The sequence below is a fragment of the Pinus tabuliformis genome, chromosome 3_1, assembly GCF_031772625.1.
Source record: "Pinus tabuliformis cultivar Carrire ecotype Pingquan chromosome 3_1, CPIR1, whole genome shotgun sequence".
NCBI lineage: Eukaryota > Viridiplantae > Streptophyta > Pinopsida > Pinales > Pinaceae > Pinus > Pinus tabuliformis.
The window spans coordinates 803356862-803375512 of NC_142301.1; positions in this window are offsets into that span (position 1 = coordinate 803356862).

Sequence of the window (18651 nt, forward strand, 5' to 3'; positions counted from 1 at the left end):
ATGCATTAGTTTACCAAATGATTAAGAAAAGTCAATTTCAATGGAAAAAAAAGAGCTCAAGACCAAAAGTGACTTTGACATTAGAAAAGTGGGTTTGAGATAAGTGAAAATTAAAGTTCATCCATATTTAAAGTGAAAGGGGTCCTATTTATCATTTCATTGAGCAAAAAACCTTTGGAGAGTAAAAAATCGCGATTTGGAGCCAAGAAGACAAAAAACCCTATTTTTCAAAGCAACTTGGCCTGGCATTGTGCATCAGAGGTAGTGCACTGTGCATCAGGCTGGCACTACGCATTAGAGGCTTTCTTGCAGTGCTATTTTGCACGGGCGCTGCGCATCAGGAGGGCATTGCACATTAGGCCCAGTGCACTGCGCATCAACCCAGAACTTGCTAAATCACTCCAAATTGTTCAAAAACCCTAAAAAATGTTGCATTTCCATTCTACAAGTAAGTAATCATCGTCCAAAAGCTGAATTTGATGTCATACTTGTGTTCTTCATGAATCTTGCATGTTGAAAGTGAAACCCTAGCTTGTCTTCACTATTTTCCATTTCATTGTGCAATTTTCACTCCACCATCACTAAAAGCATCATTAAACCCTTTTCACTCTTTTATTACCCTAAATCACTCCATTTATCCCATTTTCCCATATCCCACTCCCCTAAAACAACTAATTCCCTCACCAAACCCTAAATCCCTCACTAAACCCTAGCTTATCAAAACTAATCCATTTATTCCCCAATTCCATTTCCCAAGAGTAAAATCTCTTCATACTCATCACCCTTGTCCTCTTACATTAGCATTTTTCACCATATCTTCATCTCATCATTTTCCTAAGACAAGCACCAAGCACCATGGCAAGAAACAGTGACTCAAGCTATGAAGAGGAAACACAAAGTGACAGTTCAAGAGAAAGGAATGTACAACCTAGGAGACCTCACAAGGGTGGGAAAATAATCAGAGAGGAGCCTATTAGCATTGTTGAACTTCTTGCTTGTCCCCTTGCCACCACTTGTTTCAGATACCAATCTTGCTTTGAGTTTTGTGAGATAGTTGAGAGGGTTAAGTATCATCATGAATTAGCTAGGCAATTTGTCATCAACATGGAGGACAATATGGTACAACTTGCTAGCATAAATTTCACTCTTTCACCACCCATTATTGCAGAAGAAACTACGATGCCAGATGTGGGGGAAAGATGGAACAAAAGACAGAATATCAACAAACAGAACTATGAACTCTACATTAAAGCCAAATATCATAGTAAATTGGGTAGGGTGTTTCCTTTTAAGTTTTTGGAGGACCGATATGTTCCACTAATGAAACTCATCATTAAATACTTCACATGTGAGGGAAGGTTCTCCAGACTCTATGCCTATCGTATCAGATTGCTTATGCATTTTACCAGGGTTAGAATGATGAGTATTCCATACTTCATTTGCAAAAACATAGAGAGGATGACTGTGATTACAAAGAGAAAACCATACTCACATCAGCTTAATAGCATTTATCACTTTGCTATCATCAATATTATTATTGTGCATCAGCTCACTCAGTTGGGAGTGCCATGGGAAACCTTCATTTCCCATGAGATTTTCAAGGGGCCTCAAATTTTTGCAGAACCTCAAGAGGAAAGTGGACCTTCCGGGCAACAAAGAGAGCATGAAAGCAGAACTGAAGAGGCTCACATTCTTGTGTTTGTAACTTATGAAAAGGGCACAAGAAGAATTTTTGCAGCTGCCAAACGAGTATTATCTCCACCAAGGGTGGAAGGGGTCTCGTTCTCTTCATCGGACAACAGGAAAATGCTATCTTCACCTGGGGTGAAAGGGGCTTTGCCTTCTTCAGCAGGACAGGTACAGGATAGAGGAAAGAAACCATTGCATGATGAAGGGCCTTCTAAAGGTCAAGACAGGGATTTTATTTTGGTTGAAGAAGAGGACATTGATTTGGGCTCCCAAAGCTCAAGACTCAAGGATGTGATCATCAAGGAGAAAGAAGCTGAGATCCAAGCCTTATCATTTGACCTTGAGAGGGCTAAATGGATCATTAATTACCTTGAGAAATAGAACAAGCAATTGGAGGACAACAAACAATTATGGAGCTGCAAACCATAAGGGAAAACCGATAAGTGGCAAAAAGAAGGAAAATCAAGTTGACTTCACTAGAGCAAGAATAGATGTTGAACGAGAATCATGGTTGGAAAGAGTGAATATCCACCTTGAGAATCTTCTTGATAAGGCTAATAAGGATAAGAACATGTTGCACCACATGGCCTATCACTATTTGGTCCGAAACAAAATTTGCAAGACAAGGATAAGAAGCCTAAAAGCCAAGTCAGGGAGAGCCTTAAAAGCCAAAAAGGAGCAAGATAAACTTAAAATCTTGGCTGAAGCTTCCTTGGCTCAAAAAGGCAATTGATAAGGTTGCCTCTTGCTGATTTTGAAGCATTTTGGAGAAATTTTTGTCATTTCATAATTTTTAATTGCAAAACACATGAAATTTCCTCTGATGCGCAACACCACTGGCGCTGTGCATTGAGCTGGTTGGGAATTTTGTAGAATGGCTTGCATTTTTGGATTCCTCATGAAAAATTACTAAAACCCAAAAAGTTTCATGAAATTTGGAGGAGATCTGGGTCACCTAAAGGGCAAAAAACACCTCAAAAATGCCCTCTCTGCCACTTTTTATACCCACAGGAAGCAGTCTTGGGAGAATTGATTTTTGAAGGGCAAAATGCACACCAAATCCAAAAATTTAACTTCCCTAGAAATTAGATAGATAGAGCTTTCCAACAAGCCATCTTGGAGCTAATTTGGTGAAGGGGAAGGCCTTCAAACTCAGCTTGGAAAAGGCGCTGCGCATCAGGCAAAATTTTGCCAATTTTGCTCAAAAACTCAGATTTTTGCCTAGTTTTCTACCAGTTTGACTTTTTCTTCTCTCATGGTCAAATTCATGATGTAATATGATGTAAATTAATGTACTATGATGTAAAAATGATGAAAAATGACTTAAGGAGGTAGATACATCAGTTTTAGGTGGTTTTGAGCTGAATGAATCAGTTTCCATAGTTTTAGAGGCAAGCTGTTCCACTGCCTATTTTTCAGTTCCTAGTTTAGATCTTGTTGAAACAGCTCCTTGACTCATGGATTCGACCCCTGATGGCTAGCATAGGTGGTTTGATGCCTATATCTTGTACTTTCTTAGTCATTTGTGAAGGTTGGACTCTTGTGGATGCATTGAGCTACTTTGTACATCACTTCTGCAGTTTGGCAAGGAAATAAACCAGGGTTTTGCAGCATTTTGTGGGATTCTTGTGGTAATGTGAATTAGCATTGTTTTCTTCTCTGTAATTCAGTTGATCTTATGTTTATGTGTGCCATCATCTCTCTTATTCTGCATAACTAAATGAATCAAGTGTAAAAGGTAGAATCCATTGGTGTTTCAGTGCTCTGCCTTAGGGTTTATTTAGTTTTACATGTTTTCTACTATCTGAAGAGGACTCATGACACTTGCATGCCCTCTCCATCTCCTCACCAGTCTTTAGACTCACCATTACACTCATTTCAAAGTGATAAAACACTTGCCTACCTCACCCCACAAAAACCTCTGCAAATCTGTGTTGATTTCCTGGACCCAAAGCTGCCTTCCTCATCTGATTCGGCAACCAACCATTAAAATCAAACAAATTCCTTTGAGAAAACATACCTATCATAAAATTAGTATTTATATTAGTCATCTCAAGCCTTCCTTAATATGTTTTCTTTGAGATTGACAAGGAGAGAGCCCTCTCCTGACCTGGTAGGGCTAGCTACCAGGTTAAGTGTGGTTTGATGTTACCCTAGACCTGCATTTCTCAGCCTGAGGTAGATTTAGGCACTAACATAGTGGCAACCATACTGGGGAAGAACTGAAAACTATTGCCCTAGTACATTAAATAATTCTAGACTTTTGGATGATGAGTTTAGAATTCAGTAGGCTGACAAGATTGTAATGTCAATTTGATTTTTGGGAATAATTCAACACACTGGCTTCCAGACGATACACCAGGGCCAATCCTGATCCTAATCCTCCTCCCGTGTATGAAAACCCAAATCTCATTCCAAGAATTCTCCGCCAAGAAAGTTCTGTGATTCCTATGTTTAGATCTCATTCATGCCCAGTTGTTTTTTAATATCTTGAAGATCTCCCATTTGATGAACATTTTGATCTATCATTGTTTGAAACTAAGTCTGAAAGTGCAGTTGGTGCTACTATTCTAAATCCAAAGTTTGTCCAATATCTTGAAACTGAAAGAGCAAATAGATCAATTGATGCTTATATTCTAAATCTTCAAACTTCAATTGTGGCTACCAATATTCCCGAGTTCTTAGAATCTGCATCTGCTACTCTTGGTTCATCCGCTGTTGTGTCTAGTTCAGAAATTCCTACTGAGCCTCCTTTTATTCCCACCATTCCCGTGCAGCCCACCATATCTGATCAGAGATCTGCAGTCTCTTCTCCCCCATCAACCCCTTCAACACCTCAAACATCAAATATTTCTTCATCCCCTTCGACACCTCATACACCCATCACATCGACTGCTATCATTGTTCCTACTCCTCCTACATCCCCAAGGCCAGTTTTAAATCCACCTCGAGCAATGGCTGCCAGATATGCACCTCTCATTTTTCCACAGAACTTGGATGCTATGCCTGTTGATTACCAAAGTAAAATCCCATTGTTTGATGCTACCCAAGGTATCACAGCACAACAGCATGTTGATAGGATGAGTGATTTCTTTGATCTCCACGAGATAGATGAAGAGAATGTGACTATGAGATTATTTGTGCAAACTTTTGGAGGCGAAGTGCGAAAGTGGTTCAGAGCATTGCCTACTGGAACTATCAATACATTGGCGGTTCTTCAAAGACAATTTCTGGATCGTTGGGAGGTAAAGAAAAATCCACTCCAAATCCTTTCTGAGTATGAAAACATAAAGAGGAATGTTGGTGAAAGTGTCCAGGATTACTGTGTTAGATTCAATACTGTTTATAATGCTATTCCAGCTGATATCAAGCCACCAATGGGGCTGGCTTTGATAAAATTTCCTGATGGCTTTGATCCCAACATGGCATATCAATTGAGAGAAAGAGACCCGGCTACATTGGAGGACATGCAGAAAATTGTAGTGAGTGTGGAGGCAAATCTGCTAGCTAAGAGAGCTAGGACAAAGACCAAGAAGAAGGTGACCATAAAGGAAGAAGCTTCTTCCTTAGATCATTTGCTTCGTAAGCTTGAGAAGATGTTCGATAGATTAACCATTGCAGATAAGCCCGAGACTCAAGTCAGAAATCCAAATTTCCGTGGTCAGCAACAACCACAGTTCAGAATTAAGCAACGAGAGCAAATAGCTCAAGATCCATCAGCTCGACAGCAAGTCAAAAAACCATTACTATAGAACTATGTCCATGGCACTGAATCAGAGGATGATGAGACTCCAATAGGAGAGGAGAATAACCTTTTTACACTAGATGGTTTGCCAATTTATATCACTGAAGATGAAGAGTATTCAGAAAGCCCAGCTGTACAAAAATATGAAGATTTTATATTGGCAAATGAAACAGTCCTAGAAGAGGAATCAGATGAATATCAGAGGGGATATATGAATGCATTGACAGCGCAACAAAGACAGTATTCACTTAGGAGCAGGGATGTATCGATCAATCCAATTCAGAAGCGGAAGGAAGCAACACCACCAAAGAATGATTCTCCAAATGTTCAGAAAAAGGGAAAAGAGCCAGCAGATCCTACTTCCAGCAAAGTACAATCAGCAAATGAAAAGTCAAATCAACCAAGTGCAACAAAGGAGAAGACTGAAAAGAAAGATGCTCCAGTAAAAGAGGTAGAGAAAACTATAGCCTCTAGCTTAGAGAATGAGATTGCTAAGTTAAAAGTGTCAATACCTTTGACTGAATTAATGAAAAATAACAGCTATAAAGGTCAAGTGTCAAAGATTTTGAATATAGATCCCCTGTCTGATATGGTTAATGTGGAAGATGACCAACCCGAGCTTATCTTTGGTCCGGCATTAGAAGGCCAATCTGAGGATAGTGATGTAGCCCCTTTTTACATCAGCCTTAGATTGCATGATTATGTTTTGCACAATGCCATGTTTGATTCAGGAGCGTCTCACAACCTGATGCCAAAGGCAATTATGGAAAAATTGGGTTTGGACATCACTCGCAAGTATCATGATCTTTATTCCTTTGATTCTGGTAGGGTCAGATGTATTGGTCTCATTAAATATTTGGTTGTGACTTTAGATCAGATTCCAGCAAAGAATGTTCTTATGGATGTAGTTGTGGCTGACATTCCCCCTAGATTTGGCATGCTTTTATCTAGGTCGTGGGGTGCAAAACTCAAAGGGACATTGCAGTTAGATTTCTCCTATGCCACTATTCCCGTCTTTGGTCAGTTGAGGAAATTATATAGGGAGAAAAAGATGAAGTATATGATCACGAGCAAGGAGAAACCTTTGAATCATCCAATTAATTATGTACATATAGATTTAGAATATTTTGTTCTTTATTCTGATAGTGGTTTCAATGATGTAAATAGTCAATTAGTTGAAGTTGAAGATATACCAGAGATAACAGAAAATTTCAGAGCAGTACTTGATCAAGAGAGACAAAGGCTTGAAAGTACCGTTGAACAGTCAACATTCCGCCAGCAGCAGAAAATTGATGGACAACAGCCAAAGGTAGAAGAGTAGGCAGAATTCCAGCACTTGGAGGAAGAAGCTGGTTTGTGGAGTATGGACTTTGATGGAGCAGTAGGTAAGGATGGTGCCGGAATTGGTATTTGGATACGCAACCCTTTTTTCCTACCGAATAAAGTCTTGAGTAATGTAAGAGTTTGTTCATATAAATTGGCTTTTGATTGTTCCAATAATGAAGCCGAATATGAGGCACTAATTGCAGGCTTGAAAATCCTCAAGAAGTTGAATGCAAAGAGAATTTTAGTTTATGGAGACTCTGAATTAGTATTCAGACAAGTCAAGGGTGAATACCAAGCCAAACATCCTCGAATGAGGGCTTACCGTAATGCGGTTTTAGATATTTTGAGGTTGTTTCTAGATTATACTTTGACATGTGTCCCTCGTGTACAAAATGTTATTGCAGATTCCCTTGCTACAACTGCAAGTAACTTAAAGATCCCGATGAATTCAAACAATAAGTTTGAAATTCATGTGAAGCATCACCCAGCTGTCCCTGATAATCTAAGATATTGGCAGGTGTTTCAGGATGACAAAGAGATTGAAGAATTTCTGCAAAATGAAGGCAAATATAAAGACACTTCTATAGATGGCGAGCAAGATGATGGTGAACCAGACATAGAGGTAAATCAGATGGAAGTTTTGCAGCTGAAGGACAATGTCATCCCTAAAGGCCTTATACCTTTAGAGGAATTATTTGACCAAGATGATGTAGCCCGGAAGCCAAGCTTAGTGCCAACCGAAAAGGGAGTTGAAGATGTGAATATCGGAATAGAAAAAAATCCAAAGATGGTGAAGTTGTCAAAGGCATTACCTCCCCAGGTAAAGGAAAAATACATTAGTTTATTGTCTTCATTTACTGATGTATTTGCATGGGACTATACAGATTTGAAGGAGTACAATAAAAGTATAATTCAGCACATCATTCCAATCAAGCCAAACCAGAAGCCATTTCACCAGAAGTTGAGAAGGATAAATCCGAAGTTGCTGCCATCAAGAGAGAAAGAGGTGAATCGATTGTACAATGTTGGTATAATCCTTCCAATAAGATTTTCATATTGGATCTCCAATTTGGTGCCCGTGCGGAAGAAGACAGGTGAGATTAGATTGTGCATTGATTTCAGAAATTTGAATAAGGTGTCTTTGAAAGATAATTATCCATTGCCAAAAATGGACCACATACTCTAAAGAGTAGTTGGGGAATCTCGTATGTCGCTGCTCAATGGGTATTCCAGCTACAATCAAATTTTGGTCCATGAGGATGACAGGGACAAAACAACATTCACCACTCTGTGGGGAACATTCCATTATGCCAAGATGCCATTCGGTTTAAAGAATGCTGGTGCAACATTTCAGCGGGCTATGGACATCGCCTTTGCAAATGAAAAAGATGTATTTTTAGTAGTGTATCTTGATGATTTGACTGTCTTTTCCAATTCAGATGAGGAGCATCTTTACCATCTGAAAATTGTTTTTCAGCGTTGTAGAAAATATGGCATATCACTCAATCCCAAAAAGAGCTTGTTTGCCATGGATGAGGGGAAGCTTCTCGGTCACATAATATCCAAGGAGGGCATCCGCATCGATCCTGCTCGAGTGGAAGCCATTCAAAAAATTGATTTTCCTCGTAGTAAAAAGGAGATCCAAGCATTTAACGGTAAGATGAACTTCTTACGTTGTTTTGTGCCAAATCTAGCTGAACACTTGAGGGAAATTACAAATATGTTGAAGAAAGATAGTGTGGTAAAGTGGACCGAAGAAGCCATAAAGTCTTTCAACCTGGTAAAGTTGGCTCTTTCTTCAGCTCTGATTTTAATCAGCCCAGATTATTCCCAAGATTTCATATTATTTTCATTCGCTTCTGAGCATACTATGGCAGCAGTTCTAATGTAGAAAAGAGACCAGCTTGAAAAGCCAATCGCCTTTTTCAACAGGACAATAAGAGATGCAGCCTTAAAATATAACATTATTGAGAAGCAAGCCCTTGCCTTGGTGAAAGCTTTGAAAGATTTATGGGTATATATTCTGCACTCTCATATTCTTGCTTATGTCCCTAACACAGCTGTTAAAGATGTTTTGGTACAAACAGATCCGGAAGGGAGGCGAGGCAAATGGATTGCAACTTTGTTACAATATGACTTGGAGATAAAGCCAACAAAGCTCATCAAGGGGCAGGGACTAGAAAAACTGATGGTAGAGTCTAATTTGCATGCCTTGGACATAAACCTGATTGCTGCTATGTCCAAAGAAGATGAAGATAGTTCACTCGTTCAGGTATCTGAAATTTTTCTCCATTCTCCTTGGTATTCAGATATTGTATATGTGCTCCAGCACCTTTCACCGCCATTGGGGATGGCTAAAAATAAAAGTAGAACTCTGAAACTAAAGGTTGCTAAATTTTGTATTATGAATAATGCACTTTATTGGAAAGATCCCAGAGGTATTTTGCTGAATTGTTTGGTTGAGAAGGAAGCAAAACAGGTCATGGATGATTTTCACAAGGGAGACTGTGGAGGTCACCTATTTTGGAAGACGACGGAAAATAAAATTTTGAGAGCAGGGTACTATTGGCCTACCCTCTTTGCTGATGTTTATAAAACTGTTACAAGTTGTCATCAATGCTAGATTTTTTAGGGAAGGAGAAAATTGCAGCCTCTACCTCTCAAGCCAGTTGAAGTAAGTGCTTCGTTTCAGTAGTGGGGCCTAGATTTTATTGGAGAGATTCATCCTACATATTCAGCTCAACACAAGTGGATCTTAACAGCGACGGATTATTTTACAAAATGGATTGAGGCGATCCCCACTCGGCAGGCCACAGATGTGGTAATAATTCAGTTTCTTGAAAATAATATTTTGTCACATTTTGGTTGTCCTAACAAGCTGATTACAGATAACGCAGCAGCTTTCAAGTCCAAAAAGATGATTGATTTTTGTAGCAAATATCAAATTACCTTGGGGCATTCTACTGCATACTATCCGCAAGGTAACAGATTGGCTGAATCTTCGAACAAATCATTGGTCAACATCATAAAAAAGCTACTGGAAACAAACAAAAAGAGCTGGCATAAGAAATTGGTTAATGCACTATGGGTGGATAGAGTAAGTCAGAAGAAGTCAATCGGCATGTCTCCGTTCGAAATAGTATATGGTATTGACACGGTGTTCCTGAAATCTCTCGCAATCCCGATTGTAAAACTTTTGTAGGAAGCTGGCAGCGAGGAGGATCATTTTTAGCGAAGAATAAGCCAAATGATCCATTTACAGCAGACGAGAGAGGAGGTTTTTCAGAATACCTTCAGGCTGCAAGAGAGAATTAAGAAAATCTATGATCGGAAGGCAAAGGCAGATAAGTTTCAGATTGAAGACATAGTGCTAAAGTGGGATGCTAGAAACGAGGACAAAGGCAAGCACGGAAAGTTCGAGAATCTATGGAAGGGACCATATAGAATTGCTACATATCGAGGTCAAAATGCTTTTCTCCTCAAAGAAATGAATGGGGAAGATTGTCCAGGAGGGCCGGTCAATGGTCGGCTGCTGAAACGGTATTATCTTTGAGAAGTTTTCTACTGTCATAATTTGTCATTGTACATACCATTTTATTTCCTTCATTGCAAAGTGTGTACTATCGTCATTCATTCAGTTTGGGGCCCGAAGTGAAGGCTATAAAGTTGAAGGTCTGACTTCAGTTTTTGGTTATTTAGTGTGGGTTGTTTGAGTCAGTTTTCAATCTTGTAATTGAGTCAGTTTTGAGTCAAGATATTGGTTTTAGTTTGCTGAAGTTATTGACTCCATTTTTCCCAATGGAAGAGGCACTGGTCTACTTTCCAGAGATCTGTAGTTCTTGGCACCTCCCAGGAGCTACCATCCCCATTGGAGCCAATGTTAGTGTCGGTATCTTCATCCCTCCATCAGTGATCAAATTTCTCTTTTTGCATGCATTTTAGGTGTCCCATTCGATCAACTGCATTCCATTAGGTCATGGATCAACTGATGGTAGTGGTTCATTGTCAATTTCCCTCATTTCATTTACCTGCTGGCCTAATTTCACATGTTCAAGTCATTTACAGTCATTTTTTGTCATTACATTTGCAAAAATCATTTTTAGGGCTTTAGGTCTCATTAGGTCTAGGATTTGCCACCATTGTCATCAGAAACTCAATAAACGGTCAGCAGGCACATGAGGAGGTCTAATAAGTTCACAAAATCAAAATTTCAATGATGATATGCTCAATAAGTGGTTTTTACCTCAAAACTCTGTTTTGAGGTAAAACAAAGTTTTTATTTTCTATGTACAAAATTTAATGTAATTTCAATATTTTCTATATGTAATAAGTTCAAAGCTGCTGCCCTTGCTCACCTTGCCAACTCCAGCCACTGTAGACAAAAACACAAGCATCAATGCATCAGTTTACCAAATGATTAAGAAAAGTCAATTTCAATGGAAAAACAAAGCTCAAGACCAAAAGTGACTTTGACATTAGAAAAGTGGGTTTGAGATAAGTGAAAATTAAAGGTCATCCATATTTAAAGTGAAAGGGGTCCTATTTATCATTTCATTGAGCAAAAATCCTTTGGAGAGTCAAAAATCGTGATTTGGAGCCAAGGAGACAAAAAACCCTGTTTTTCAAAGCAACTTGGCCTGGCGTTGCGCATCAGAGGCAGTGCGCTGCGCATCAGGCTGGCGCTGTGCATCAGAGGCATTCTTGCAGTGTTATTTTGCACGGGCACTGCGCATCAGGAGGGCGCTGCGCACTGGGCCCAATGCGTTGCGCATCAACCCAGAACTTGCTAAATCACTCCAAATCATTCAAAAACCCTAAAAAATGTTGCATTTCCATTCTACAAGTAAGTAATCATCATCCAAAAGCTGAATTTGATGTCATACTTGTGTTCTTCATGAATCTTGCATGTTGAAAGTGAAACCCTAGCTTGTCTTCACTATTTTCCATTTCATTGTGCAATTTTCACTCCACCATCACAAAAAGAATCATTAAACCCTTTTCACTCTTTTATTACCCTAAGTCACTCCATTTATCCCATTTTCCCATATCCCACTCCCCTAAAACAACTAATTCCCTCACCAAACCCTAAATCCCTCACTAAACCCTAGCTTCTCAAAACTAATCCCTTTATTCCCCAATTCCATTTCCCAAGAGTAAAATCTCTTCATACTCATCACCCTTGTCCTCTTACATTAGCATTTTTCACCATATCTTCATCTCATCATTTTCCTAAGACAAGCACCAAGCACCATGGCAAGAACCAGTGACTCAAGCTCTGAAGAGGAAACACAAAGTGACAGTTCAAGAGAAAGGAATGTACAACCTAGGAGACCTCACAATGGTGGGAAAATAATCAGAGAGGAGACTATTGGCATTGTTGAACTTCTTGCTTGTCCCCTTGCCACCACTTGTTTCAGATACCAATCTTGCTTTGAGTTTTGTGAGATAGTTGAGAGGGTTAAGTATCATCATGAATTAGCTAGGCAATTTGTCATCAACATGGAGGACAATATGGTATAGCTTGCTGGCATCAATTTCACTCTTTCACCATCCATTATTGTAGAAGAAACTACGATGCCAGATGTGGGGGAAAGATGGAACAAAAGACAAAATATCAGCAAACAGAACTATGAACCCTACATTAAAGCCAAATATTATAGTAAATTGGGTAGGGTGTTTCCTTTTAAGTTTTTGGAGGACCAGTATGTTCCACTAATGAAACTCATCATTAAATACTTCAAATGTGAGGATAGGTTCTCCAGACTTTATTCCTATCATATTAGATTGCTTATGCATTTTACCAGGGTTAGAATGATGAGTATTCCATACTTCATTTGCAAAAACATAGAAAGGATGACTGTGCTTGCAAAGAGAAAACCATACCCACAGTATCTTAATAGCATTTATCACTTTGCTGTGATCAAGATTATTGTTGTGCATCAGCTCACTCAGTTGGGAGTGCCATGGGAAACCTTCATTTCCCATGAGATTTTCAAGGGGCCTCAAATTTTTGCAGAACCTCAAGAGGAAGGTGGACCTTCTAGGCAACAAAGAGAGCATGAAAGAAGAACTGAAGAGGCTCACATTCCTGTGTTTATAACTTATGAAAATGGCACAATAAGACTTTTTGCAACTGCCAGACAAGTATTATCTCCACCAGGGGTGGAAGGGGTCTCGTTCTCTTCACCGGACAATAGGCAAATGCTATCTTCACCTGGGGTGAAAGGGGATTTGTCTTCTTCTTCAGAAGAACAGGTATAAGACAGAGGAAAGCAACCATTGCATGATGAAGGGCCTTCTGAAGGCCAAGATAGGGATTTTATTTTGGTTGAAGAAGAGGACACTAATTTGGGCTCCCAAAGCTCAAGACTCAAGGATGTGATCATCAAGGAGAAAGAAGCTGAGATCCAAGCCTTATCACTTGACCTTGAGAGGGCTAAATGGATCATTAATTACCTTGAGCAACAGAACAAGAAATTGGAGGACAAACAAACAATTATGGAGCTACAAACCATAAGGGAAAACCGGCAAGTGGCAAAAAGAAGGAAAATTAAGCTGACTTCACTAGAGAAAGAAATAGAGGTTGACCAAGAATCATGGTTGGAAAGAGTGAATATCCACCTTGAGAAGCTTCTTGATAAGGCTAATAAGGAGAATAACATGTTGTAGCACATGGCCTATCACTATTTGGCCCGGAACAAAATTTGTAAGACAAGGATATGAAGCCTAAAATCCAAGTTAGGGAGAGCCTTAAAATCCAAAAAGGAGCCTTAATGTGTCTGACTCAGTTTGAGTTCCCACAATAAAGGTAACAAGAAAGTCTTGAAATTCAGTTTGAGTTTCATTATCCTGGACTTCCTTCTTCTTAACATTTCTCTTCTCATGATGCATTTGGGCGTTATTGTCCTGCAACCATTTCTTTAGTTTTCGTACCTTCCTTTGTAGCTTCATCTTCTATTTTCTCAACAACTCCATTTCTTTATTGGTCTTGTTTTTCCTTTTATTCTTCAGTTCTCTGTTAATCTTTTGTGTAAAATTTTTGGCTAGAGCAATTGGAGAAGAGAAAGGGGAAATAATAGTTTTGGCCTCATGTATTTCAATCATCATTTCCATGGTGAACTCAATCGTGGCATCGATTATAGGTTCTAAAATGTCTCTGTCAACTTGAGGTTCAATTGGAAAGTCAATATTGACTTCTTGTCCCATGTTTTCCAAAGGTGATTTTAAAACTACTTCTTTAAGGGAGGAGGGTTCCAAGGCAGTTGCAACAGAATTTGCAGAATGTTCTTGAAGAAAAGTATTATCAAGTTATTCTGAGGGTTATAAAATTATAGTGGTTGTGTAATTATGAGGAGAGGTTGGAGAATTAGGCAACGTCTTTTGGTCAGAAGGATTTCTTGAGCAACCTGAAGCTTCTTCAAAATTCACAGAATTTAGAAAATTTTCCAATCTTTCCAGAACTTGGGCTGCCTCCATTTCCTGCTCTTGAGGAGAATCCTCATGATGAGTTTCATGTGGATCAAGAAATTCTTTAAGTCCACTTTCCTCAAAAGACTGTTAAGAGGAGTCTATAGAATTTCATGACTCAGTCAACCTAGTTGATCTTCTCCTTTTTTTAGGTAGGGAGGCCAAGAGGGAAGCCATTCTTTTCTCTACCCTAGTTAATTGTTGGGGGCTGGAGTTTGTTCTTTTACCTGTGACATAACTTCTGCAATAATGTTTTCATTTTGATTGGCCTCCTCATTCTCTTCTGGCTCCTCATTATTAGGTAGGATGTTTCTAGAATATTCAATGGGTTCTTCGATTTCTGGTGGAGCCTCAAGAGTTACTAAGAACTCTTCCAAGCTCAATTGTGCTCGATTCAAACCTCTCACAACTGTCAATTTTATGAGCCCATGGTGACTCACCACTGAGGCTTGGTCCTTAGATCTTTTGAGTCTTAAATCAGTTTCATGCAATAATGAATTCAGAAAATAAGGCAGGTTTAGGATTACCTTCCATCTCAATGCTACCATTAACTTCAAATGTCGTCCTCTTACCACGTTGTACCGACCATCGCACATAATGTACCTTTGGATGACGCCTACTAATTCCTTCCATGGCTCTGACAATGAGGCATGATTGTATCCTTTTCCCTTTCTGACCAGTTCCTCTCTAGGGTTCGTAAACATGGATGTTGTGCTTTGTAGCGGAGTATGTATTTCAAACCACTTCTTGCCTTTTATGGAAAGGCCTATCACTTCTACCAAAAATTCTTCATTTACCTATATTTTTCTTCCCTTTACCATTATTATTCCATTTCTCAAATTCCTTGTAAATTCCAAGGCGACTTCATTATCAAAGCCTTGCAGTTATAGGAAATAGTCTGACCACCCTACTTGGCCTACTTGGTCCAGAATACTACATGCTTGCTAAGAGATCCACAACTGGGTAGGTTCACTGTGCACCAAATGGCCACCCATTTCGGTTGTGCCACATGGAGAAATTTGGAGCTATAAATAACAAATTTCAACAGATACAGGGACATAAACGCTGCATAGAGTGGAAAATTCAAACAACCATAACATGCAATGATGTTAACGAGTTTTTAAGTGTCTAATTATGTGTTTAGCCTTTCACCCCCCCGATGAAATTAGAGGTCGCCCACGACCTTCCATCATGCATTTTATTTGTTAAGACAATTGACATGACTAATCAAATAAGAATGTATTAATTAGACATAATGGAGCAACCGTAAAAAAAATAGAAATAGTGAGCGAGGCGTGTGACATAATGATTGGACGCATTAATCATAAAACATGATGAAGGGACTAGACATTTACAACACCCAAAGCATTAAAGTAGGGTAAACACATGTGGAGATATTTTGAACTTTGAACATGGATAAGACAAATTTTGCCGAAAGATTACCCTTAGAGAAAAAGAAAAGAAATTTAGAATAAACTTAGTAGCTCTTCAAAAAAAATATTATATCCCCGATATGTAAAATTAAAATTGTTTTTCATACATACTCATTATTACCAATTTTCAATGAAAAATTTAATAAGTTTCCATAGTAATTCAATGATTTTACTTTATTATTGCTAAGGGAGAGAAAAATAACTAATTTTAGATGGTAATTTCAAATGTACTTCAATACCATAGGCATGTCCTCTGTTGGTAGCAAGCGTCCATAGCCTCAACAGGGTTTCCTTTTAACCCATTGATATGTTAGTATCCCATTCTACTAGAAAAGATTCATAACTTTATTTTTTGATTATCAACAAAAGGCCATTGTTCTGGCATGGTGACCAATTGATAACAATGCCATTCACCAGAGCTGATGAGACAAGCAAGCCATCTCATGATGATACCTCTTTTCATTCGACCTAAAGATCGAAGGCCATTACCCGGGCTTGGTGAACAAAGTGGTAATATCGCCTCATTAAGTTCTATGATCATGGTAGGGCGACTCATGATGAGACCTCCTATCCTTCATCAGATTCTTTTTTTATGTTTTTATTTATTATTAATTTTTTTGTTCTTGTTTTGTTATGACAAAATATTAGTGAATGGGGTGGCTCATCAACTCCTTAAGAGTTAGGGATGGTGTAAAAAGTATTGAAATAATTACCTTTTTAGCTTTCCATTTTGCTTCCCAAAATTTATTTTTCAATGAGATTGAAGAATTATAAGAAACCAAAAGGAAAGAAAAACTCCTCTAGTGGTGATTAAATAAATGCATTATAAATATCTTTATGTATTTACAATATCAGGGTTAAAGTTTTAGGAGGTTTAGAATTCTATTAAAAATTTCTTATAAAACATTCTCTTGTGGTAATCATTTGGGTGAATGATATCAAAGACGAGCTTCAAATTCAAACTAAAAGAATAACTATTTAAAAAAAACAACTATGGCTAGAAAACAACAACCATGAGTAAGGGAACAACAACTGTGGCTAAGGAAACAACAACTGCGACCAAGGCAACAATAGCTATGACTAAGGGAACCAAAAATATGACTAAGGAAGCAACAACCACGACCAAGGAAACAATAGCCGCGACTAAGGGAAAAAAAAACTACGACTAATGAAACAACAACCGCGACCAAGGGAACAACAACTGACTAAGGGAACAACAACCGTGACCAAGGGAACAATGACTGTGATTAAGGGAACAATGACTTTGTCTAAGGGAACAATAGTCGTGACCAAGGGAGAAATAATTGTGACCAGGGGAACATCAACCCCCCCCCCCTTTATTTATTAAAAGAAAAAAACATAACTTCAGCTAAAAACTTTCACAAAAAGTATGTACATTATGTAAAAAATGAAATAAATTTCAAAAAAATGCTTCAGTTGGCTGTAGCTGCAGGGTTACCTCCCTGATCAACTATAACCTGCAGGTTGGAATCATTACTTACCTCGTGAAGAAAAGACTCTCGTGTGAGTGGCTGGTGATATAGACAGAGTCAATGTCCATTGGCAAGGAAAGAGATGCCAAAACCATCAATCATAGTAAGGCTCACCATACCGTTGTCATAAACTTTGGTGACCTCGTATGGTCCCAACCATCTTGTTTGGAGCTTCCCTGGGAAATCTTGAAATTTGGAATCATATAATAGTGCCCAATCTCCCTTCTGAAATTTTTTCTTCTTGATGAGATGATCATGCCATTTGGCCCTTTGCTGTTGAATAACAACTGTACAGTGCAAGGCTAATAGACACATTTTGTCTAGTTCATTAAGTTGTTGCAGACATTGTTTTTGCACTTTTATAAAATCCAATCTGACTTCCCTTGTGGTTTTGAAAGTCTTAATTTCGAATTCTATTGATAAAATGGGCCCCTTACCAAAAACAAGCTGGTACAATGAATAGCCAGTAGTGTTGCACCAAGTTGTTCGATAGGCCCATAAGGCCTCAGGGAGTTTGATAATGTAGTTTCGGAGGTTCGTAGATACTATTTTAGTTAAAATTTCTCCTAGAAATATATTGGTTATTTACACCTATCCATTTGCTTGAAGGTGGTAAGGGGAATTAATTTTGCGTTTAATGTGAGATTTTTGCAACGTAACATAATTTTTTTGGGCATTGAACTGTGATCCCCCATCTGTTACGATCTCTCTAGGAAATCCATACTGCACAAATAGTTCAAACAAAAGTTTAATAATTGCATCTTCTGTAGCCTTTGAGAGAGTTACTGCCTTTGTCCATTTAGTTACATAGTCTGTTCAAACAAGAATACACACCTTCTCATTTGACGATGGGTTGAAGGGGCCCACAAAATTCAACGCCCATCTTTCAAAGGGTTCAAGTACAATTTGCGGCTGCAGGGAATTTCATCAGATTGAATGGGGTGACCAATCCTCTGACATCTATCACAGCTCTAGACATATTCCCTTTCATCGTTGAATATTGTGGGCTAGCAATAACTCATCTGTAACACTGCATGCCCAATTCTTCGATCAACGAAGTGCCCACCGCAGGGTTTGTCATGGTAAGCTTTAAGAATATCATAAACTTCATCTTCCATGATGCATCTGCGGATTTGAAAATTAGACCCTATATGGAAAAAGTAACCGTCAATCCAGGAGAACCGTGCATTGTGATGAACAATAAGATTCTTTTCCCGGGACGGTAAATATGCTGGCAATTTTCTTGTTGCCAAGTAATTGGCTGCATTAGCATATCAAGGTGTTTTAACTATCATGACAAAGATTTGTTCATTCGGAAGCTGATCTTCTATAGGTAAATAATCAGCCACTATCGAAACTCTGTACATAAAATCCGCAACAAGATTCTCCTTCTCCTGTTGTTCCTTTATGGTAATATCGAATTCCTGTAATAACAATAACTAGCAAATTATTTGGCCATTAGTAACAAGTTTATTAGCTAAACACCTAATTGTAGAAT